The 26,327-nt window shown below is 40.7% G+C and overlaps 1 protein-coding gene and 1 pseudogene across 3 annotated transcripts in view; both read left to right on the plus strand.

Annotated features, from left to right (window-relative positions):
* Positions 1 to 1,488: 1,488 nt before the first annotated feature.
* Positions 1,489 to 26,327, plus strand: part of Gpr160 (G protein-coupled receptor 160) — a 42,618-nt gene continuing 17,779 nt past the window's right edge. For all 3 annotated transcript variants that reach the window (XM_047564428.1, XM_047564426.1, XM_047564429.1), the window contains exons 1-2: positions 1,489 to 1,692; positions 2,265 to 2,376. The gene's annotated coding sequence lies outside the window, so the exon portion shown is untranslated. The remainder of the gene's footprint in view (positions 1,693 to 2,264; positions 2,377 to 26,327) is intronic.
* LOC124993594 (non-histone chromosomal protein HMG-14-like) lies at positions 16,080 to 17,805 on the plus strand (annotated as a pseudogene).

Here is a 26,327-nt window from a genome sequence, read left to right on the forward strand (position 1 = left end):
GCAGAGAAATGTAGTCTTTGTTACAAGAAGCCTTCGGCTTAGCTTCATTTCCGTTTTTATAGGAAAGAATGAATAGTGGGAAGCAATGATAGGTCTCTGCCATGGGGCTCCCCTTGGGAGGTATCTGGTGTGCATAGACGTCCCCAAGTGCACATCCTCCCCAGACTGGAGAAGCCTGAGGGCAGTTTTTGACACAGGTTTTGGGGAGAGATGCTGGGAGTATTTGAAGACAAATTCAGCCTCCTGAATCCTCCTGGAGAAAGACATTGAAAATGCAGTCTGGCTCCTCAGAATCACCCTGACCCAGTCTTGTTACTAGTAAGGCACCTCTCCTCCTGGACTTCATTTTCCCCTCCTGTAAAGGCAAATAGTAACCCTACCTTGAAGTTTGGAGTGATGTACGTCCAGCTCCTGTTTTATAGCGATGGCAGCTGTGTTAGGAGTGTGATCTGACCCCTACACCCACCACTAACTCAACTCCCATCCTCTCCCTGTCAGAATATGATCCCCCCTTGCCATTCCTCTATGAGGACACACACTCTGTGACTCTCTGCCTCTCACTTTGCCCACAGTGGACTCTGGGCAGAAACACCTCACATCCTGGTGAATCCTGTAGTCTAGTCCTTCTTGATTTAGAGGATCTCTAACCTTCTCCAGGACATCCTCTCTGACCCTCTCAGATGAGCGAACCCCGCCACCCCGCAAAGTTCCCCTAGAAGCCCATACTTATTTCTGTTGGGGTTCTTACTCCTCCTCTGGGGCCATTACTGAATTCCTGACAAGGCCAGGCCAGACTCTTTCCAGGGTTAAGAAATGCCCTTACTCCTCATTTAAGGCTCTGCTTGAAGAGGAGCAGTAGGAGGAGCAAACTGTGCCATATTTTATATATTTCAACTATATCACATTTTATATGTGCCATATTTTATATGTTCAAATAACTAACAAGTCATAAGTGTGTAACAAATATTTGTTGAACAACTACAACAAATCAGCACTGTAGACACACAAAAGCAATGCAATATGTGTGTAACTTGCAAATTTTAATTTAAAAATCAGAATTCATAGTGCATCACTGGCAGTTGTTTAGTGGCATGAAAGTCTCAGGTTCTGTCACCTGTGTGTACGCTCATCTGGAAACAAGTGCCAAAAGTGTAAATTTGTGAAACTGTTGAGAGGCTGTGACCAAGAGCTGCCCTGCCCGTCCTGTCTGCTGGGGACATGAGGCGCTCTTTGAGCTGGGGCTGGGCAAGACCCAGCTCCGGGAAGCGGGTGTCATTAAGCTCCCAGCAGCTCTCGCATCGCGCTCCACCGAGGCGTTTCTCGGCCAACCTCAGCCCCCACGCCTTTCCAGTCCGAGGGGTGACAGCCCCCATACCTCTCGCCACCCCACCTGCAGGGGGCGTCCTCTGGCCGGTCTCTCGCTAGGCCTAGACAGGCGCGCTGTGCCGGGCGCCGACGCCCGCTCTTCCGGGTCTGGAGCCAGCAGAGCGCGGTGGGATCTCGGGGGCCGCGCTCCCCGCCCTCCCGGATGCTCAGGGCGGGGCGGAGTGGGCGGACACGCGGGCCCCGCCCCTCCAGCCGACAGTCACCTGGGGCCGGGCGCGGCAGGTGCCTGGGTCGCCAGCTCACCGCTTGTGGGCCGGGACTCCGGGCGCCGGACGCTGACCTCGAGCCGCGAGCCGCGAGCCGCGGGTGCGTGCGGGGGGCGAGGGAGGCGTCCAGGCCGGGCCACGGCCCCCGGGTTGCGCCGTGCTTCCCCGGCGTCGGGAGGGGAGGAATTTCTCTCATAGGATTTGGGACGCTGAGGTTTCTCTGCTATTTAAGGGACCCGGGAATGCGACCACCGACGCGTGATCGTTCCGGGCTCGGGGTGGGACGCGACGGGTCTGTGGTGGGTCTGAGACCAGGAGACCGGGGAGGTGGCTCGTGATCGTTATAAAACAGGTGACGGTGTAGAAACGGGGGTGATTCCTCCCTCCTTCCAGGCACTCTCGGGTGATTGCGGGCCCGCGCGCACGCACGGGTGTTCGCTGGGGCCGACATCGCGTGCCGGCTGCTGCCGGGGGCGTTGCGGACGGCGTCCGCGCGCACGCCCGGCGCGGGGATTAAGCCTCCGGCTTTGCAGGGCTGGCAGGTCTCCCAGCCCTGGAGCGTCCTGGTTGGTTCCTCGATGACGAGCCTCGCTGGCCCCAGATGCCTTCTAGATAACCTGGGCGGGCCCTCGGGAACTCGGCGGCTGAAACAACTTTTTCTCACCTGCGCAGGTGGTCTCGGGAGGTGGCGGCAGGCAGGGCCCTTCGGGAAGCGACCCCGCGGATCCCGCCTCGGAGGAAGGAAACACTCTTGCTTCGTCCCCCACTTGTGCAAAACGCTCGGGTAAGGCGGTTGGGTGTTGCTCAGATCCCAGAGATAACTTGCCCCATTGCAAAGGACACGTACATGGTGGCTCTCGACATTGTTGAATTTCTTCAGGGGAAATGGGTTCGCGTGTGCTTTGTTTTTAAATTTATAGACAAGTTTATACACGTATGATTAGCGTTTCTTTGTGGTATCCCCGGAATAGGGTTATTAGTTATTGGGAATCACCCGGCTCCTCTGAGAATCGGGGATGGGGTACTTGTGATTTTAAAAACGAGCTAGGCCTTTATTGGATCCTGATTTGATGACAGAACCTTTTAAAACATTGAGACGATGGAGGAAATTTGTACTTGTTATTTAGATATTAGTTTTGTTTTGTTTTAGTATTGGTATCATAATTACGGTTTTTCAAAACCTTTAACTTTTAGTTACTGGGTGAAGTTGAAATACGACTTGGGGATATGCCTTTAAATAATCCAGTTTTGGGGAGCTGCTAGAAGGGAAATGCGGGGGGAGGAGTGGGACATGAGTTGTTAATTGTTGAAGCTGGGGGATAGGTATGGAAGGCCTCACTGTTTCTGTTTTTGTGTATGTTGAGCATTTTTCTTTAAAAGTAACAACACTATCACCTGTGGAGGTTTTCTGGTTGTTGTTTTTTATTTTATTTATTTTTTGATAGGTTTAGCACTAAAGAAGATAGGTTTAGCACTACAGGTCTTTCTAGATTCAAATCCTTCCACACATCCTTGTTCTTTGTAAACTGGTTGTCAGGGCTGCCTTTGCAGTCATCACAAGCCTTCCTTTTCTCTCTTGCGGGTATGGATTTATTTTGCTCTAAAGGCACAGGGTGTTTGCTGAGAATGTCAAAACTGAGTGGATTGAGTTGATGCTGGTGGATGCTGGGTCAGCTTTTTCTGCACAAAGGGCATCAGCACACTTGGGGGTTGAGTTGCCTCCAGTCAGGCAGGTTATATAAAATGAGTTAGCAGTTTTTGCCAGTTGCCCAAATCCTTTTCAAATTACAATCATCAAAAAGCAGAGGCTAGGGGCTGGGGAGATAGCTCAGTTGGTAGAGTGCTTGCCTTGTAAGCACAAGGCCCTGGGTTTGATCCCCAGCACCACCAAAAAAAAAAAAAAAGCAGAGGAGGGTATGAAGATGTAGCTTTGTGGTAGAGCATGCTCTTAGCAGGCACAAGGACCTGGGTTCCATCCCTAGTTCCAGAAACAAACAAGCCAGGCCAGAGTAGTGAACACACCTGTGTACTTTTGGAAGCATCATATAGGTCAGAAGGTTTTCATTAAAAAAACAAATAACAAGATGAGTGGAGATCTACTTATTACGTGAAAGAGATTTTATCTTTTCTGTTGATTTTTTACATATCTTTAAGAGTTTGTGTTAGGAATCATGACATGTCAATATTTAGCAAAGAACTGACTACTAAAAATTCTGCATGGTGTTCCATTCTTTTCTTTTCAAGAACTCTGTTTTTGGGGAGGATAATATCTAACTTATTTTTTTCTCAGGATTCACCTTATACTTTCTACTCATTCTGTCATGTTGATCAGTAATTTTTAAAAGTTTTGATTCTGAGAGGGAGCTGTTGAAATCCAGTAGAGGGAAGAAGGAGAGGCATATTCCTGAAAGATAAACCCACAATTTTTAGTAGCTTCAGTGCATCTGAACTTAATGCATCTCTGATTTAAAGAGAAAACGAGCTCAATAAAAGACATTTGTGACAATTAAAAGTCAAAGTGTTAGATGAATCCCCTAAAGTCTAGACCTGGCCTGTATAGATTGACTAGTCCAAAAGAAGATGTAGAGATGTTTTAAGATTCAATTAAGGGCTGGGCATGATGTTGTATGCTAGTAATCTTAGCAGTTCTAGTGGCCAAAGCAAGAGGATTGCAAGTTCAAGGCCAGCCTCAGCAACTTAGTGAGGCCTTGTCTCAAAATAAAAAAAATAAAAGGGCTAAGGATATGGCTCAGTGGTAAATTGTCCCTGGATTAAATCCCCAGTACAAAAAAAAAAAAAAAAAAAAAAAAAAAAAGATTTAATTGAATTACTCCAAAGCATGCTCTTGTTCCACTGCAATGTGTGGGAAAATAAGGAGATAACCAACAAAAATCCCTTCACAGTTGGAAACTATAGTGAATTCATGATGGTACTTTAGTGAACTTGTTTGGCTTATGGTTCACTTTTCATTGTGTGAATAAAAGAAACATGTAACTCTTGAGTGACTTTATTTTCTACCTCAGTTTCCTCTCTAGTTCCTTAAACCAAGAGCATGGAAAGAGAAAAACTTGCCAGGCCCTTAAGCGAGCAGGTAGTAACCTACTCTCCTCTGTTAGAGGATTGTGGAATTGAACTCTGGAAAGTTGATTGCTAATAGCCATAATAAGGAGTTATAAATGCGACACCATCTTCTCCCCACTTCATGTTATTGACGGGTATAAACACATTAGAAAAGTAAATTGCTCCTTTGTTAGCCTAGAAATGAGAGGGAAGAGTGTTGGCAATCAAGTCAATGAGAGTCTACATTTTAACTCTGCTGTCATCTGCAGCTTCTCATCCTATCCTGTGAGGTGGAGCAGCAATGATGGAGTACTGTTTTGATTTTGAACAGATGAGAAGATTGAAATCTAAGAATCCTAGGACTTAGCTTGTTTCTTTAAGGATATGGCAGAAGAAAATTTAATGTGTATTAAGAGTAGTCTTCACATACAAGTTTTTAATTTTTCACAAACCTTTCTAAGTTGGGTATTGCCACACATTTTGCAGATGAGAATGGTTGCTTAGAGAGGTTACTAGTTTGCCTAAGGGTTTGCAGCTTGTGAAAGCAGAGCCAACATTCAAACTTAGCTCTATGTGATGTGAGGGGAGTTATTTCCAGCCTGCAGTTGCACACTACATCCAGCAAGCATCCGAGCTGCACAGCAAGAGCTGGTTGGGTCGTGCAGACAAACTGTTTTCAAGACACCTTGCTGTGCTGGTGACATACTGCAGGCGAGGGCCACATCCAATCAACACAGATGTTTTATCAGGCCAGCATAGAGTTAAAAAGAAAAAGAAAATTGAACTCCCATTGAAAATCAAGCGTTTAAATGTTCTACCCCCAAGAATTCCTGAAGGCAGTACTGGAACAGCCTCCTCTTTAGAGAAGGGTGGTGCCTTCCAGTTCCCTCTGGTTCCCGCTCTGCTACCCTCTGCTTCAAGTGCCCCCCACCCATTCCTAGGTTGCAGTTGTTTCTGTTACAGTAAGAGATTTCTGTGTGTGTGTGTGTGTGTGTGTGTGTGTGTGTCTGTGTCTGTCTGTCTGTCCGTCCAAAATGGGATAACCAAAGACAGGTTGAGAGGCTCCTGCTTACTCTGCAGTGCTTCTATGTCAAAAGAACACAAGCTATGTCATTTTTTTCCCACACCCTGCTTGCTTTTCTCATTTACTTTGATTTGCTACACTTGTAGCACAACAAAAGTGGAGTTCATATGTGAACAGGTCTCCGTAGGGAAAATGAATGCCTTCAGAATTGTATGTCATGAACTCTTTGTGCGTTGAAAGATGGGTCTTTAAACTTTGGGGGTTCCCCAGGGTATCACATGGGGATGGGGTCCAAAGAATCCCTCCATTTTTAATCATCCTTATTCTCAGAGTCAAATGGATGTTGAGGCTGTACTTTGGCTTTCTGAACTGCCCCTGGCTGGATCCCAGCCACTCTGAGGGTCTCCCAGGACTTGTAGGTGCCCTCTCCCACTTCTCTGCCCACCATGTTCCTACTAATGACAAGTCTGCTCCTACATATTGCTTAGGCATAGCGCCTCTGAAAACTGTAGGACTGAGGAAGTGAGGCACCCATACACAGTATGGGTTTCCAGGACTTTGTGCAACCCAAATCCAAGCATGACTTAATTTCCTGATCTTGAAACTTTGGGTTAAAGATCATGAGACATATGTTCTTACCTCTGCTTATGTCTAGAGTTTCTTCACAGTTGAAGCTTCTGTTGGTTGGGAGAAAATGGGAAGAGGAAATACCATAAAAACAAACCTGGGGAGTGGTCTTGAGAAAAAGTTAGCTGTTTTGAGTCCCTTGTTACCAGAACTGCCAGTCTAGGTAAACATGTGCCCTAATGTGATAGGAAAGACAATACATGAGGGCCAAGTGGAATACTTTGCTCTGACTGAAAGACGTGCATGGGGAGGCTGAAGTGTTTTGTAAATGCCAGACCAGCAAGTTGATTGGCTCCTTTCAGGAAAATTTGGAATCCAAGGGTGTGGACTTGTGCTCCCTTTGATGATTATTAACTCCCTTGTCTAGGGAAAGTGGCTTGGTGGATTATTTGCCAAAGCAAACAAAGGTGAGGCATAGCAATCCTGAGTGTGGACTCAGTGAGACTGCTGGCGTTGATTTCTGGTTCTTTCTCTACCTGGGACTTTTTTTTTATTATTTTTAATTTTTATTTTTTTACCTCTCTACCTCATTTCCTCTTGTGTAAAATGAGAGTGATATAATGCCTGCCTCCTGGGACTGTGAGGATTAAGTGGCACATCAGTAGCTTCTCACAGTGCCTGAAAGGGAATGAGGATTCACTGTGGGGTCACTGTTACTGCTGACAGAGCCTGTCTCCTTTACTTTATTTGTAGGAAACATGTCCCCATCTCACCGCCCCGCCCCCTCCCAAGGCCAGAAGAAAGAAATGCTTTCCAGTCCTGACCTCTTTTTGCAGAGTGAGCCTGGGCTGCACGTCCTGGCTTTAGGGAAATGTTACAAATGCTAACAGGTTGTTAGGTGCAGCACAACTTTGGAATTGGGATGACAGCTAAACCTGAGCCTTTCCCTTTGAACCCAGGGCTTTGACTCTGTTGTTTGCGGATTAAAATCCTTTGACTGTGAAAGCAGATGTGTGAATCTAGCATCTCTGCAGATATCAACTCCACCCTATTGTGGAATAGCAGATGGGTGTCAGTGTGGAATAGGAGAAGGGCACAGGAATGCCACTGCCTGGCAGGGGTTTAAGGCTGGGTCCTCCTCTGGGCTTGCAGTGCCTCTTGTGTGAACAAGGGATAAGCATACTTCATAGGAATGTCCCAGAGGTGGGGGAGAGCTAATACAATTTTATGAAATTCTGACACTGGCACAGTGAATCTTTGCCTGCCTTTCCCCTCGGTGAGAAAATCATAGAACAGATACATAGGTGGGTTTTCTTTTTAACTTAGATAAGTAATATGCTGTTTATTAATATTTACATTTTAAATAGTTAAAATACAGTTTTTTCCGGGCGTAGTGGTGTAATTCTGTGTCCCAACACTTGGGACACTGAGGTAGGAGAGTTGCTTGAACCCAGATCAAAACCAGCCTGGGCAACATAGAGAGACACTGTTTCAAAAAAAGAAAAATTACAAAACAAAACACATTTTATAGTTTAAGAAGTGCTGTCTAGTTTGATCTTCAATGAGTGATGCAAGTTTCTATTGGTTTGCATATGTTTCTCCTGCTTTTTGCTACCTGTCTGGAGTTTGAGGCCAGAAAGAAGCCCAGAAAGGGGAACATGGAACAGACTACATTTTGCTTTATCAGAGAAGGGTAACATGAATTCTTACTCCTTACAGCTTTAGGTAATCATAGGGAGCAATTGCATTCTGGGAAGGAAAAGGGAGAGATCAATTGCTGAGGTGTTTCTAGGAAGCATCCATTGTGTCCAGGGAAGCTGAATGGAGAGGTGGCAAGTCTCCACAGCTGAGTCAGTGACTTCCCTGTTGGCAGCCCCTGCCTAGAGCCATTCAGCAAGGGGTCAGGGAGGATGAGAGGTGGTAGACTTTGGATCCTCCCTCCCCCTGCTGGGGTACAGATCCATGGCTTCAGCTGCTGACTTTACCTTCACCAACACTTTGTCTTTCTCCTGTACTCCCACCCTGGTGTTCTAAGAAGAAATCCCCCAGGTCCCACACCCTTACCCTGTTCCCCAGCTGATCGGCCCCAAGTCTGCTCCCTTCTTCCTGACCCTTGAATGGTTGTCTCTTTTCTCCCTTTTCTCTGCCACTTTCCATTAGTATCCTTGCCTCCCAGTGCTAATCCTGCCCTCCTTCAACTTTACTGTATTCTGAAAAGTTTAAAGGGAAAAAAAGTTTAAAGGGGAAAAAATCCATCCAAGTATCCAAAGACATGAACATTTTGTCATATTTCTTTCCTGTTTTTTATTAAATAGTAAATTTAGCATTTTATATTTAATTTATTTTATATTAGTAATTCAGCATAGATATCATACAGTGATAAAAAGTTTATCATTTTATTTCCCCATGTCTTTATAAGTGTTTTTAATGATCACTTGCCATTTCATCCTTTTTAAGTCATTTTCTTAAATTTAGAGGACTGGGGTGTTATCTCAATGGTAGAGTATTTGCTTAGCATGTGCAAGGCTTTGGGTTCAATCCCCAGCACTCCAAAGTGAGTGAATGAATGAATGAATGAATGAAAGAAAGAAAGAAAAAAGAGAACTAGGTGGTTACTAATTTTTTGTATTACAGATCATTCTAATTTAAATATAAATAAACCTTTGATCCCATTTCACGTTATTTAAGATAGATTCCTTTAAGACTACTTGAATCGAAGGTTTTTTGTTTTGTTTTGTATTTTCATTTTTTGCAGTGGTGAGATGGGACTCAGGGCCCTCACACATGCTAGGCAAGCCCTCTACCACCGACCTGCATCTCCAGCCCAAGTCAAAGGTTTAGAAATATGAAAAGTTTTCTTTTTTATTACAAAAGCAATAATTTTTCATCATGGAAAATATAGGACAGTGTAAAAAAATAAATATGTACCCATATTCTCACCAACTAGAGATAGTTGCTGTTAGCATAACTTGCCTATTTTCCTACCAAATATGTGCCATCCACAACCTTGGTTTTGCAGGTGCAGTCCCTACAGCAGGGGCCTTACCTAGAATCTTTCTAGAAATTTAGAATCTCAGATCTACCACAACATATTGAACCAGAATTGATCTTTTAACTGGATCGGCATTCAAATTTGAAAAATACTGGTTTCTAAGGCCAAAACCTTATTAATCACATGTAGCCTGGCATTGATTACCTCTCATCTAAGTATTCACATCACTTTTTTCTCCTTGGTCAATACTGGGGCAATATACCAGTGGTTTTCAGCCTCCCCTTCCCCATTCCATAAAACTATGAGGACATGCGCAGACTTCCTCGGTAACCTGGATTCAGGGATCTACTGGCTTTCTGTGAGGCTGGGAATATTTTATCCCATTTGCCTGCAAGAGGCCCTGCTACCCACCACTTTATCATGCTATTTGTCATCAAACATATTTGGCAGCATCTTCTTCTCTTAGCATGATATTCTCCAACAGTTTTATTCTTCTCTAGAACTTGTCTCTCATGGCTGCAGGTAGTAGTCTATCTAATGACTGTATCATAATTCATTTGATAAATTCCCTATTGTTAGATGGTAAGTTGTTTTGATTCCTTTGAGGGGAAAGGTGTTTTGTAGGCTGTTGCAGGCATGCTAGGAAATGAGCTGCTCTAGCAGCAGTTCCTTCTCTCAACTCTGATTATTTCCTTATGATAAATTCCTGGAGTGCAGATACTGGGTCAAAAGGCATGAGCAGGTTAAACACTCTCTAAATGCCCTAAGCAACAATAGGCGTTGGCAAGAATGTGGGAGAAAAGGTACACTCATGCATTGTTGGTGGGACTGTAGATTAGTGAAACCACTCTGGAAAGCAGTATGGAGATTCCTCAGAAAACTTGGAATGGACCCACCATTTGACCCAGCTATCCCACTCCTTGGCCTGTACACAAAGGACTTAAAATCGGCATACTACAGTGATGTAGCCACATCCATGTTTATAGCAGCTCAATTCGCAATAGCTAGATTGTGGAACCAACCGAGATGCCCTTCAATAGATGAATGGATAAAGAAACTATGGTATATATACACAATGCAATATTATTCAGCCATAAAGAAGAATAAAATTATGGCATTTGCAGGTAAATGGATGGAGTTGGAGAATTTCATGCTAAGTGAGATAAGCCAATCCCCAAAAACCAAAGACCGAATGATTTCTCTGTTAAGTGGATGATGATACATAATGGGGTGTGGGGAGAGGCAAGAATGGAGGAAGGATGGATTTTATAGAGGAAAATGAGGGGTGGAGCGGGGCGGGGGGAAGGAAAGATAACAGAATGAGACAAACATCATTACCCTATGTATATGTATGATCACACAAACGGTGTGACTTTACTTTATGTACAACCAGAGAAATGAAAATTGTACCCCGTTTTGTACAATGAATCAAAATTTTTTAAAAAATGCCCTAGAAATCTAAACACTACTCTCCCAGGTGCTGGGTGGTGTGGTCTGTAAACAAACTCAGGGAAGCAGGGGTCCTGCCTCAGTCATCACACCTCCAGACCCGGAGACTCTGAGATGTCACTCTAAGGGCACTAAGGGAAGGAAGGGAAGTGACAGAGGGGCGGGCAGCACCTGTGGTGGCAGTCTCTTCCTCCAAGCCTGAGTAATGATGCCACTGACAGGGCAGCAGCCTTCTTTGGAGTATTTCTCCATAGTTTAGCCTTTGCTCCCAGGACCCATCCTCCAGTGGCTCTGGACAAGGGAGGTGGAGCAGGTGGGCCCGCAGGGAATGGAGGCCTGAAATGACCACCCGTAACTCCTGCATCTGCCAGACCTGACTGGCACCAGGCTTGTTTTTGCTTCCTAAGCCTGAGACTATTAGGTTATGTAACACTTTTTCCTTCTGTGAGAAGATCAGGAACCTCATTTAAGTAAACTTTATTCTGAAAGATATACTCCGATTCTTACGGAGAAATATCAGCACTACATCTGTGGTTAAGTCACAGTTTGAACTTGGATACCTGAAATATATTTTTGATCCTCCATAAATATTTTTGAAGTAAAGGAGTGAATGCATATATACAGTAAGTAAACTTGATTGTTTCAAAACTTACATATATTACATATAGTTCTGTGTATGTCATATGACATAATTATACTTAAAAATGAGTATTAAACCATTAGTCACCAGTTTGTTAACTATTTATTATGATCAGAAAGAAACACACCCCCCCCACAGATGCACCTTCTGAAAATAAGTGATCATTGATTTTGAGTTCATATTTTTGTGGACATATGTTTTTCTTTTTTTTTTTTTTTTTTTGCGGTGCTGGGGCTTGAACTCAGGGCCTTGTGCTTGCAAGGCAAGCACTTTACCGACTGAGCTATCTCCCCAGCCCGGACATATGTTTTAACTTGGATAAATACCTAGGAATGGAGGTGCTGAATCATAGGATAGGTATATGCTTAAATGACAAATTATTTTCCAAAGAGTATACCATTTAACATGCCCAACAGCAGTATATGAGAGTTCCAATTGATGTACATTTTTCCACTATTTGGTTTTGTTTGTTCTTTAGATTTTAGCCATGTGAGATTGTATTTCATTGTGGTTTTAATTAGCTTTTTCCTGATTACTAAAGGTATTGAGTAACTTTTTGTGTCCTATTGACCATTTTTCTTCTTGAAGTGTCTTTTCAAACATTTTGTCCATTTTTATTTTGAAAAGAAAAGAAAGAAACCTGAAATCTGCTCAGTAGCCCTGCTTTGGAAAAGTATTTTACATCATTTCTCAGTGACCCCCCCAGGTGCTTTAGCCAGGAGCCATCTTAAGAACTGAGCTGCTGTGTTTGCACTTCTCAGGGGTCCAAAACTCCTGCTTATTCCCATCTCTAGAACACCATGGGCATTGTGCTGTTCTTGCTAAAGATGGGTAGTCGCCTTGAGAACCCCACTTAATCCAGCAGAGGGCCTGTGACCCAGACCCACTAAATGCCCTGCACTGTAGGAGACAGGTGTTACAGAGGGTAATAGAGGGTGCTGCCCTAAAAACCAGGAAATCTGGGGACTTCCTCTTTGAGACCTAGAGCATGGCCAGCCAAGGCTCACCCCAATGCCAGAACTGAGGACATTCCCATGAGGTTCCCACCACCCTTCCCTCCTGCACCATGCTTAGAATGGGGAGAGAACACCAGGTTCTTAGAGCTGCCCTGCGCATATGGTGAACCTGGGGGCCTTAGTGACTTTGTGACTCCAGCCATTGCCCCATCCCCTAGGCTCACATGGCCAAAGGTGGTCCCAAGACAAACTTTGCCCACCTTTGGCCATGGTCCTGCTCCTGAGTGCGCTGCCACTGAAGTAACAGAGGAAAACACTAAGGCACCACTGCCATGCCACCTGTGAGGTTGCCACCACCTGCCCATCCCTGAACCATGTCTGACTGCACAGTGCTGTCAGGACCACGTGTGAGTGCCCCAGAAGGTGTTCTGTGGTTCCCACCACTGCCTTCTAGGTAGCACCTGGGCCCACACCACTAAGTGATCAGAGAACAAGTTCTGCAGGTACCTCACCACTGCCAGAGCTGCCAGTGCCAAAGGCCCTTGCTGGTCAGAGTGTTACCGTTCCCATCATAGGAGTAGCCACACAGCACTTCACACCCAATTTGTCTACACCATATCTGCCTGGAATGCTAAGAGTGTCCCCTGTCTTGTGTGCTCAACAGAAACACAGGGTCTTTCCTATTCCACCATGCCCAGACTCATTAATCATGGCCAAAGAAGCTATGGGGAGACTACATTGTGGTGCGCAGCTAGAATCAAAGCCAACATAACAAAACAATGCCCTAAGGTGTTTATTCAGAAAAGGCCACTAAGAAGGCCACCTTATTGAAGTGGTAGGGTATCTGAACCATCAGCTGTGCAAATCTGAACATATGAACACAGAAATATGAAGAAACATGATGCCTCACAGTAACATTCTAGTGACAGATTCCAAAGAAGTCAAAATGGATAAAATGCCTGATAAAGAATTTTAAAGAATGATTTTTAAAAGCCAACTGAGATCTAAGAGAATGCAGGTATACAGTCAAATGAAATTAGGAAGACAATGCAGGATATGAATTTGGAAATTTAGCAAAGAGAGATTTGGGGAAAAAAAAAAAACAGAAATCCTGGAAATTAAAAGCTCAATAAGTCAAATAAAAAATAAATGTTGAAAACCTCAACAACCCACTAGATCTAACAGAAGAAAGAATATCTGAACTTGAAGACAAGTCTTTTGAAATATCCGAGTCAGATAAAAAAAAAAAAGAGAGAGTATTCCAGACCCATGGGGCATGAGTAAATGAACAAACATTTGTATTTTTGGAATACCTAAAAGTGAGGATAACAAAGTAAAGGGCATAGAAAACCTATTCAGTGAAACAGAAACAGAAAACTTCCTGATCTTGGGAAAGACTTCCATATACCAAATCTTTTAGGACCTCAAGTAGACATGACCAGAAAAGGTCTTCTCTATGGCATATTAAGTCAGACTGTCAACAGTTCAAGACAAAAAAATTTTAAATCTGCAAGAGAAAAGTACCAACTTGCTTTTTTGAGGCTATCCCCATTAATCAACAGATTTTTCTTAGGAGAAACCCTGTGAGTCTGGAGGGCGTGAATGACCAAGTATTCCAAGTACTGAAACAAAATAACTGCCACTGAAGATTACTGAGCACCATAAGGCTATCCTTCATCAATGAAGAAGAAATAAAGACCTTCAAATTCTAGCATAAATGTAGGAAATTTGCTGGACATGATGGTGTATGCCTGCAATTTCAGCAACTCTTGAGGCTGAGGCAGGAGGATGGCAAGTTCGTAGTCACCTTAGGCAACTTAGACTCTGTCTCAAAATAAAAATTACAGAGGGCTAGGGATGTAGCTCAATGGTTAAGCACCCCTGGATTCAATCCCCATTATTGGGTCAGGGAGGTACAAAACTTAGGGAATTCATGAGCACCAGACCAGCCTTACAAAAAGATTTTTTTAAAAAAGAGAGAAAGGCATAGGAAAAAAAAGGAAAGGAGAAAGCCAAATCATCTTTTTTGCAGGTGATATGATTCTATGCATAGAAAAACCTAGAGGCCATCAAAAGACTATTGGAACTGATGAATTTGCTAAAGAGGATACAAAATCAACAGGAAAACCAGTTGCTTTTCTATACACCAGTAATAAATTTTCTGAGAAAGAAATGAAAGCAATTTTTTATTCTTATCTATTTTTTTTTATTTTTGCAGACTGCATTTTGATTCATTGTGCACAAATGGGGTACAACTTTTCATTTCTATGGTTGTACACAATGTAGATTCACACCATTCATGTAATCATACATATACATAGGGTAATACTGTCTGTCTCATTCTACTGTCTTTCCTTCCCCCACCCCATTCCACCCCATTTTCCTCTATACCATCCAAAGTTCCTTCGTTCTTCTCTTTCCCCTACCCCCCCTCGTTTTGTGTCATCGTCCACTTATCAGAGAAAACATTAGGTTTTGGTTTTTTGGACTTGGCCTGTTTGACTTAGCATGATATTTTCCAACTTCATTTCCCAGCAAATGCCATAATTCTATTCTTGTTTATGGGTGAGTAATATTCCATTGTGTATATATACCACAGTTTCTTTGCGCATTCATCAATTGAAGGACATCTCAGTTGGTTCCACAATCTAGCTATTGTGAATTGAGCTGCTACGAATATTGATGTGACTGTGTCTCTGTAGTATGCTGATTTTTAGTCCTCTGGGTATAAACTGAGGAGTGGGATAGCTGGGTCAATAGCTACAAAAATAAAATAAAATACCTAGGAATATACTTAACCAAGGAAGTAAAAGACCTCTACAATGAAACTTATAAAACACCAATGAAAGAAATTGAATACACACAGACAAAAATGCAAAGACTACTCATGCTCCTGGATTAGAAGAAATAACATTGTTAAATTGCCTCTTCTATCCAAAGTGATTTACAGATTCATTGAACTCCCTCCCTATCAGAATACCAATGAAATTCTTCACAAACTAGGAAAAAATTCTAAAATTCATGTGGAAGAAGAAAAGACCCCCAAATAGCCAAAGTGGTCTTGGGCAAAAAGAACAAAGCTTGAGGTATCACAGTGCCTAATTTCAAGACATACTACAGAGCTGTAGTAACCAAAACAGCATGACGCTGGCATCAAAACAGACACATAGGCCAATGGAACAGAATAGAAAACCCAGAAAAAGTACTTCACATCTGTAGACAGTTGATTCTTGATAAACATGCCAAAAACATACACTAGACAAAGGACAGCTCTTCAACAAAAGATATTTGGAAAATGGGATATACACATACAGAATATTGAAATTTGACTCCTGTCTCACACCTGTTAAAAAATCAACTCCAAATGGATCAAAGACCTTAAGACCTGAAACTGAAACTACTAGAAGAAAATGTAGGAGAAACACTTAAGAGACAGGTAGTGATTTTCTGGATAGGATGCCAGAAGCACCAGAAGCAAAAGCAAAAATTGACAAATAGGATTACAACAAACTAAAAAACATCTGCATATCAGAGAAAGCAGTCAACACAGTGAAGAGATGAGGGTTAATATTCCAAAGTATATAAGGAACTCAACCAAAAACAAGTAATCCTAGCACCAAAAAATGAACAAATGATCCAAATAGATACTTTTCCAGAGAAGAAATGTAAACAACCAACAAATATGAAAAAATGCTAAATATCATTAACCACCAGGAAAATGCACATCAAAACTAAAGGAAGATACCATTTCATCCCAATTAGAATGACTACTATAAAATAAATAAATGGTGGTGAGGATATGGAGAAGAAGGAACTTGTAAGTACTTTTGGTGGGAATGCAAATTAGTACAGCTACTATGGAAAACAGTATGGTGTTTCCTCAGAAAACTAAAAATAGATGTACCACATGGTACATCTACCCACTTCTTCATATATATACATAGGAAATGAAGTCGGCATACAAAAGATTCATTGGCACACCCATGTTTATTGCAGCACTAGTTACAATGGCTAAGATAGGGATCAGCCTGTGTGTTCATTGTCAGATGAACAGGTAAAGAAAATGTAACAGTTCACAGTGGAGTATTGTTCACAAAAAGAAGAATGAAATCCTGTCATTTACAGCAAATTGAATGGAACTGGAGGTCATTATGCTAAGTGAAATAAACCAGATATAGACAAGTACCTCATGTTCTTTCTCACGTGGAAGCTAAAAAACCTAAGTTAACTTGAAAGTGGAAGTAGAATGGTGCTTATTATAAATTGGGAAGGGTGGTTTGGATTTGATCAGTGTATGGTGTATGCATGTATCGAAATACCACACTGAACCTTATTAATATATACCACTAATAAGTTTTAATAAAAATAAATCTAAAAAGGATATTCACCAGAATGTCCTTTAAAAAGGATATCCTTTGTTTTTCTTCTAGAATTTTATGTTTAGGCTTATCATCCATCCTGACATAACTTGAGTTCATATGTGAGGTGGGGTTAAGGTCCTTTCATTGTTTTGTTTTGTTTTGTTTTGTTTTGTTAATATATAGTTATCTACTTGGTCCAGCACAATTTGTTGAAAGACTTTCATTCACTGAAAGGGGATATAAATTCAAGGTTGTTTAAATCTGTGGATGTGGAACCAGAACCAACAGATTTGGAGGCCAGCTGTACACTGAATGTGTCAATCTGGGGAGCTTTGGCATCTTAGTATACTCTTATCCATGGATTATGGTACATCTTGCTATTCGTTTAGGTCTTTACTTTCTCTCGGGAGTTTTTTTGTAGCTTAAAGCATTGACATTTCAAGATGGTCATGTTTGTTTTTCTTCATTCATTTGATGTGACTATATCTCGTTCTCATGTTTTGGAATTCTCTCCTCAGCTCAGATTAGTGAAAAGAACACCATTGTTCAGTTTGAACATCTGAACATCCTGGCACTGCATTTAATAGGTTCAGGAGCATAATTTAGACACTTGAATCAGACGGTCTCCAGTAGTTTTAATAAACTAAAAAGCACCATATATGTTTAGGTAGAGTTATTTGGTTTGAGGGTCTTCCCTACTCCCCAAAATTTCTGATAACCCCCCATTATTAGTCTTATGCTTTAAAGAGCCGATCTTTGGACCGCCCCTACTGCGGGTGGGTCGCAGCAGCTTGGGCGGCGGGAGCAGCGGCGGCGGCCAGGCAGCGCAGCTTCAGAAGGCGCCCGCGCCGCACCAAGACGCCCAAGAGGAAGGTCAGCTCGGCCGGCTGAGGGCGCGGCGAGGGAGGAGCCCAAGCGCAGGTCGGCCCTCCTGTCGCTAAGCCTGCTCCTGCCAAGGCGGACGCCAAGCCCAGGAAGGCGGCGGGCAAGGAGAAATCTTCTGACAAGAAAGTTCAAACAAAAGGGAAAAGGGGAGCAAAGGGAAAACAGGCTGAAGTGACTAACCAAGAAACAAAAGATTTACCTACCAAAGATGGAGAAACTAAAAACGAGGAGAGTCCAGCCTCTGATGAAGCAGAAGAGAAAGAAGCCAAGTCTGATTAGTCATACACCATGTCCTATCAGTGGTCCCGTTTCCCTTCTTGTACAATCCAAAGGAATTTTTTTTTTTTTTCTTTTTTCTGCGGTGCTGGGGATTGAACCCAGGACCTTGTGCTTACGGGGCAGGCACTCTACCAACTGAGCTATATCCCCAGCCCCCAAAGGAATATTTTTATCAACTATTTTGTATTTGCAAGTTTTTTAGTAGCTCTAGAAACATTTTTAAAAAGGAGGGAATGCCACCTCATCCCATTTTTTAAGTTTAAATGATTTTCTTTTAGAAGTGAAATCATTTATTGGTTGTTTTTTTTTTTGAGTACAACCAGAAAATAGTGGGATATTGAAAGATGGGAGGCTTGGACTGTCTTGGGTGTCAGCTTAACATTCCATAGGTGGGGGGTTAGTTTTATATCCTACAATACAAAGCATATTAAATGGCACTTTGGAGTCACAGTCTTGCATTTAATGTCTTGAATATTTTAAATTACTTCTATTCCTGTGTTTTTTAGTAGAATTGTTTCCTGAAGAAGACCACTCCTGGATCATTGCTGTCAGAATCGTGTGTACTCTGTAACATTTTTGGTCATGGAAGTCTTAGTTTTCCTAATATTTTTAATGTGCTGTGAAAGATTGAGAGTTTGAGTATATAGTGTGTGTGACAAAGTTTTGAATTAGTGGGACTTAAATAACAGCAGCTTTAAAGATACTGGTACTTGATATTCTATTAGGAAAAATTTGCCTCCAAATTCAAAGCTGGAAAGTCACTGGAATAACTGAAAAAGAATCACAGTATAAGGCTTTTTAGATTTTTGGTATGTGAGTTAAGAATTGTATACAAAGTGAAATGTCTGTGTACTGATTCTCAATACAGCCAATAAAATCTCAAATATGGAAAAAAAAAAAAAGAGGCAATCTTCGGAGATGTGTATATTTTCTGATCCTGAAGAAATAGCAACAAAACAAGCACTTGTTTATGGTCATAGCACAAGCTGGTATGGATCTGGGGTACTGTCCTCAAGGACTTATGGGAGAACTAGACCCTGTTTGATTGGCTGAGCTACTATAGATTATGTGTTGATGAAGAAGGACCCTCCCTTGGGTGGCTGGCCTGGATCACATTCTTAACAATGACAAATAACCACGATTTTAGAAACCACGAACATCTGGGCATGAGCAGTGCCCTGGTGTTAGCGCTGATATTAAATCATACCTTAACTGTGCTCAGAAGCCAGGGACCAAGAGTGAGGTTTGAGGAGCTATTGAGCATGGATTTGTGACTTTCCAGGTCATTGTGTGCCTAAGCCTGTGATATTGTGAAATAATTACATATATAATATATATATATATGTTTTTGATATGTATACATACATATATATGCACACACACATTTATGTGTATCTCTGTGTGTCCTTCTCTATACACACATACATATATGTATGTTTCTGTCCCTGGGTACTGACACAGCACTCTTAAAATTCTTATAGTTAGGGTTGCTGGGGAGATTCTTTTGTTCTGCCTTTGATCTTTGACCAAAGTTACTGACAAAGAGCTCCCAAGACTTGTAATTTCCTGAGTAATAAGAGTCTGACACAGAGCTCCTAAATTCCTTGGAATTTCTTGGACAACAGGAGTGTCATTTGTTCTGAGGTGATGTTTCCTGGATAGCCTCAAATGGGGACTGGTTGTCAGGGTAGCCAATCCAGTGATTTGAGTATTGGACCCTCAAGGGGCTCTTAAGAACCCCTTTTCCATATTTGCTTACTTCTTTAGTATATTTCTGTTCACTGATATCAGTCTTAAAATGGTACTGAATTACTAGTACAGGTAATGAACTTCTATCTTCCTTAATTCTAAAAGGATTGTACTTGTAATTATCTGTTCCCACCAAAATTACGAAAAGGTGAATATATGCATAGAATTTGCAGTAAATAAGGCAGTTGCATTGTGAGGGAGGAATATGTGAAAATATACATCACCAGAATATTAATTTGAAGCAAACATAGGCATTGAGTAAAAATTAATATTAGCTATGGAAAAACAAATCATATCAGTGTAACTTAATTTCATCAAGAAAATTGTAAGGATCTGGAGGAAACAAGGCACATATATCTTAACTTTCTCATGCTGTTGATTTAATTAAAATAACATCATCATTAAAAACCCAGGAAAACATAGCTGCTGTGGTACTATATTTGGTGGTGAGAAGGTCATGCCAGAGCCATTATCAAGGATATTTTTCCAATGTGGGATAATTCTTAACCTTTCAGAAGTCAGTATGGGGCCTGGTTAATCGATTTTAATGCATGACTGGTAATGCATACGTTTGTTTGAATGCCAGAATATTGAAAACAGTTGTCAGATAACCTAGATAAATTGTGTGCTTCCAAATTTGACAAAGTCAGGGTTGGGATTGTGGCTCAGTGGTAGATCACTTGCCTAGCATGTGTGAGGCATTGGATTTGATTCTCAGCACCACATACAAATAAATAAAATAAAGATTCATCAACAACTAATAAAAATATTTTTAAAAAAACAAATTTGACAAAGTAAAATGAAGGCTAATTAATTTTATAAGTAGGAAGTTCAAAGTAGAGAATGACTTAGCTTCATGTCTGTTCCTGGTGGGGAAAAATCTCCTGGGCCATGGTAAAACCAAGCAGTTGCTCCATCACAACTGTAATGCAGGTATGTGCAGAATACCACATTTTATAAATCAGTGCTATGGTTCAAAATTTATATAAGGCTGAGAGCAGGCAAAAGATATAATGAAGTCATGTCATAAGTTATGTCAGTATTAAGACATAAGAGCTATATTTAGCTTGAGGATATCCTACATAAGAAAGATATCACAAAACTTATATACATGGATCTCCAGGAGAGCAAGACAAATAAGTTTAAACATCTACTCAAGATCAAGCTGAAACACCTAGCATAGATAGTTACCCTATTTAATAAAACAACCAAGTAGATTTACTGTGGTTGGGTTATAATAGTCCTAATCACCCAGAGAATGAGTTTACATACTCAGGAGTAAGCAGATTGGAGTCAGGCAGGTGTAACAACTGGGAACTCGGATTCCATGGAATTAGGGGGCATGTAAGTGTCCACAGGAGCCTAGGCAAGGAACTTGACAGAAATTAGGGGCTGAGTGTCCCCCTTCCTGACTAAAGTCAAGAACAAGGCTGGGAAAGATGGCATCACTGGAATAAATAGGCTTCTGGAAGTTGTGGAGGCAGACATAGCTGTGGACAAGAACCTGAACCAAGCTGCTTCTGGGCCCAGGACTGGGTGTGCAGTGTCTTTGAGCTATCACAGCTGAGCAGGAGCACAAAAGGCCATATTAAAGCCAGGAGGAAGGACTGAAAACTACTTAAGGAACCAGGAAGAGAAGACATAAATAAAAGAATCCAAAACTTACTCAAAGTGAGCTAGCAAGCCAGGAGCAGTGGCACATACCTGTAATCCTAAGTTACTTGGGAGGCTGAGGCAGGAGGATCACAAATTCAAGGCCAGCCTTGGAAATTTAGTGAGACCCTGTCTCAAAAATTTTAAAAGCGGCTTGGAGGTGGGTAGCTCAGAGTTCCTCTGAGTTAAGTGCCCAGTAGTGCACACATGCCTACACACACACACAGGCTAGCAAATCAAAATTTTACATGAAGAAAAATAGGAAGTTTAAAGGTTGTTCAACAAGCTAGACATGAAATCTGTAAATAAAACGAATGGATGAATGGTTGGAACTTCTAGAAAATACTGTAAAGTAAGTATGTTTAGAATATTTGAGAGAAGTTAAAACTTATAGTGGGTAAAAATTATGAAATAGAAGCAAGGAGGCTAGAGGAAGAAACCAATGAGAAACATTTAGTATTAAGTAGGATGGGCTAAAATGCTGTAGAAATAGACCAAATGTCTCCAATCCAGTATGAGTTCCTGAATGAGCATTCCAGGTGTTTGGTGGCTCTGTACACTAAGGACCTAGCTGGCGGCAGGTCATCACCACATGTCTATCTTTCAAAGTTGCTCTTACTGTTCCCAGGAAGTGGGTTGTACTTAATCCAGAAGTGGTTTATATCATACCTCCTCCCATCCTGTCGTTTAGACATTAGTCACGTAGCCATACCTAACTGCAAGAGAGACTGGGAAAAATATAGGCCCAGGTGTCCAGGGAAAAGAACAACACAAATTTGGAGAACGATTAACAGTTCCTGCCATATCTCCTAAGAAATAGCAATTAACATTGACAACAGTTTTTTCATCAACAATAGAATTTAGAACATGAGAGTAGTTATCTTCAACTTAGAATTTAATACTAGCTAAACCATCACTCAAGAATGAAGGTTGCTGGACATGGTGGCACACGCTAGTAATCCCAGCAGCTTGGGAGGCTGAGACAGGAGGAATGAGAGTTCAAAGCCAGCTTCAGCAACTTAGTGAGGCCCTGTCTCTAAATAAAATATTTAAAAGGACTGGGGTGAGGCTCAATGGTTAAGCACCCCTGGGTTGAATCCTTGGTACCAACAATAAAAACAAAAAACCACACAACTCCTTATGGGAAGAATTTGGTAATTTCTGACAAAGTTATATAAGCATTTGCCTTTGACCTAACAATCCTTCCAGTAATTACTCCTGTGGAAACACCTCTACAAAAAACGAAGAATGCATATAGAAGGTTATTCATTGCTGTATCATTTGCAAATAGGAAAAAAAAAAAAAAATTGGAAACAACCCAACATGTCCATCCACAAAACATTGACCAATAAGCTATACTATGTCCTTTTAATGCAGCAGATATCCATGAACAAAGATGAAGTGGTTTCTAGGATTTTTTTCAAGTGGGATGAAAAAGGAGTTATAGAAAAGTTTATCTGATGTGTGCTACCTTATGTAAAATGAAAGAGGAAATGAGCACACATATACTCAAATGTATTTTCCCCTTAAATATGCATAAATATTTTGCATAAATATGCATAGGAACTATAAACCAAAACCAAATAAGTAGGTAGACGTGAGTGAGAGAGGTCAGGATGGAAATGAGACTCTTCTGAATATACCTTTTTTATATAGGTTTGATTTTGAACCTTGTAAATATTTTACATACTCATTATATAAAATAAAATTTAAAATAAAATATCTTGATGTAGTAGCATATGTCTATAATCCCAGCTACTTGGGAGGCTGAGGCAGGAGGATTGAAAGTTCAAGGCCAGCCTGGGCAATTGGACCCTGTCTCCAAATAAAAATACCCGAGGATAAAGCTCAGTGTTAGAACACTCACCTAGCATGTGTGAGGTCCTGGGTTCAATCACCCATACCTTAAAGGAAAATAAATCTTCAGGTCCTGTAGTTGAATATCCAGAGAAAAACTAATCAAGTTTTTATATTGAACTGATTAAATAACCACAAGGGAAAAAACAGGTAACTTTTTAGTGTAGTATTCAGACTGCACATTCTGAGAGAATTAGAGTCTAGGATAAAAAAGTGGGTTACAAATGTTAGACTTTGTTTACATAGATAGTTATTATCAATGGTATTGGTTAGAAACCAAAACTAGAATATATGGTAGTGAGAACAAGTGAATCTGTATACTGCTGTAATTCCTCTGGGAGAAAGGAGATACAAATATGAAATGGGATAAGGTGAGAAAAAAGTCTGTGATTTTTAACTTTAAATTGGAGGTATCCATACGAACTCTTGATTTAAATATACACATATGTACATTTTTACATATCCATATTTATAGGTATATTACATACATATATATTTATAGACTGAGCATCTTTAATTTGAAATGCTGAAACTTTTTGAGTGTCAGTGTGACCCTGAAAGTGGAAAATTCCACACTTGACCTCATATGATGAGTCACAGTCAAAACACAGGTGTACTGAAAGTATAAAATTGCCTTCTGTGTATTAGGTATATATACGAAACATAAATGAGTGTTCCTCCTTTGAAGCATTTCAGATGAGGGATACTCAACCTGTATGTATATAGAATATATTAAAAGAATATAGACTCTAGCATGGCCCATTTAAAGGACCTAGACAAGAACATACCCAGTAACAATGTGTGTACCTTGTGTCTATGTTCAAGTTTCTAAAAACCATTTTTTACTAAAAGAAACTAGGGCTCCCTGAGAAAATGGTTCAGGGTCAGTAGAAGTACAGGGCACCAGAAGGTCAGCAAATGCTTGAAGACTGGGTTACGTCAGGGGGACTCAAGAGCCAACCTGGAGGAACTCCAGAAGGACAAGTCTGGGAAGTTTTGTTTTTGTTTTGTTTGGAGTGCCAGGAATCAAACCCAGGGCCCTTTCATGCTAGGCAAGCGCTCTGCCTCTCAACTACACCCCCAGCTGTGGGAAGTTTTAAGCATTCAAAAGAGCAGTGATAGCAGTGGATTGTAATACCTCCAATAAAAATAAATCAGTGAATCCATAATGTATTCCCAGGGTCCCAGGGTTGTGAGGTGGGGGGGGGGGTGTACCCTGCCAGCTTGTAAAAGCAAAATGAATCTTAGAATTAGAAAATCAGTTTTGTACCTCCCGGTGTGGTAACCGATTTAGGCAAAGCTGATAAATGAATGCTAAAACTATCAGATAAAACTTTGTTATAGAACAGGATGGTCTAACAGTCTCAAAATATTACTCGAGATTATTTGATTATAAAAAGGAAGCAGTACATCTACAATAGAGAAATAAGGCACGTGTTTCCTTAATCAAATGATTTAACTTCACTTGAGACAGATGTAATGGAATATGTCATCTCAATAGTGTTCATCCCAGAAATGTTTAATATTTAGGAAACAGACAAATCCAAATTGTATGCTAGTGTATGAGATACCTGACCTAGACTCTTCAACACTTTTGGTGTCATGAAGAACCAAAAAAAAAAAAATCTAAATTAAAGGAAACTAAAATAAGACATGACAAATGTATGATCCTCAATTGAATCTTGGATTTTAAAAAAGTTCTACAAAGGGCAACATTGGGACAATTAGTGAAATTTTAATATGGTCTATGTCCTAGATAGTATTTTATGTTACTGTTTAATTTCCTGGATAAAGTAATGCTATTGTAGTTATTACTAAAATGACTAATTATAAATTTAAAATCTATTTTCAAGCAGTGAGAAAATATAGGGATAAAATGAAGCCTTATAAGACCATACTCCATAGGATAGCCATTATTAACACTTTGGTTACATCTAGTCTACGTATAATGAAATAAAATTGTACCCCTAAATAGTTTTTTATTTCTTCTTTTTGTTCCAGATTATCAACAATTCTCTATTGCATTAAGCAGTTCTCAAAGACAGTTTATAATGGCTCTGAACAATTTTTTTTAATTTTTAAAAATTTTTTCATTTGTTTTATTTAGTTACACATGACACTATAATGTACTTTGTTACATCATATTTAATGGAGTATAATTTCTCATTCTTTTGGTTATACATGATGTAGAATTCCATTGGTCATATAGTTATATATGTACATAGGGTAATAACGTCTGATTCATTCTACTATCCTTCCTATTCCCATACCCACTATTTTCCCTTCAATCATCTCTACCTAATCTAAAGTAACTCTGTTTTTCCCTAACCGTCCCCCCTCATTGTGAGTTAGCATCTGCATATCAGAGAAAACATTTAGCTTTTGGTTTTTTGGGATTCACATATTTCCCTTAGCATGATATCCTCCAGCTCCATCATCCCAAGGCCAACATCATTCTAAATGGAGAAAAAAACATTCCCTCTGAAAACTGAAACAAGACAAGGATGTCCTCTTTCACTATACTAGTTCTATTCAGCATCATCCTTGAAACTCTAGCCAGAGCAATTAGGAGAAAGAAATTAAAGGGATACAAATAGGAAAAGAAGAACTCAAACTATTACTATTTGCTGATGACATTATTCTATATTTAGAAGAGCCAAAAAATTCCATCAGAAAACTTCTAAAATGCAAATGAATTCAGCAAAGTAGCAGGATATAAAATCAACACCCATAAATCAAAAGCATTCCTATACATCTGTGACAAATCTACTGAAAGAGAAATTAGGAAAACTACTCATTCACAGTAGCTTCAAAAAAATTAAAATACTTGGGAATCTAACAAAAGAGGTGAAAGACCTCTACAATGAAAACTACAGAACACTGAAGAAAGAAATTGAAGAAGACTTTAGAAGATGGAAAGACCTCCCATGCTCCTGGATAGGCAGAATTGATATTGTCAAAATAGCCATACTACCTAAAGCACTATACAGATTTAATGCAGTTCCAATTAAAATCCCAATGACATTCTTCATAGAATTAGAAAAAGCAATCATGAAATTCATTTGGAAAAATTTAAAACCTAGAATAACCAAAGCAATCCTTAGCAAGAAAAATGAAGCAGGAGGCATCCCAATACCAGATCTTAAACAATACTACAGAGCCATAGTAACAAAAGCAGCACAGTATTGGCACCAAAACAGACATATAAACTAGTGGTACAAAATAGAAGACGCAGAAACAAACCCACATAAATACATTATCTC

This window comes from Sciurus carolinensis, chromosome 9 (assembly GCF_902686445.1).
Source record: "Sciurus carolinensis chromosome 9, mSciCar1.2, whole genome shotgun sequence".
In the NCBI taxonomy this organism is placed as follows: domain Eukaryota; kingdom Metazoa; phylum Chordata; class Mammalia; order Rodentia; family Sciuridae; genus Sciurus; species Sciurus carolinensis.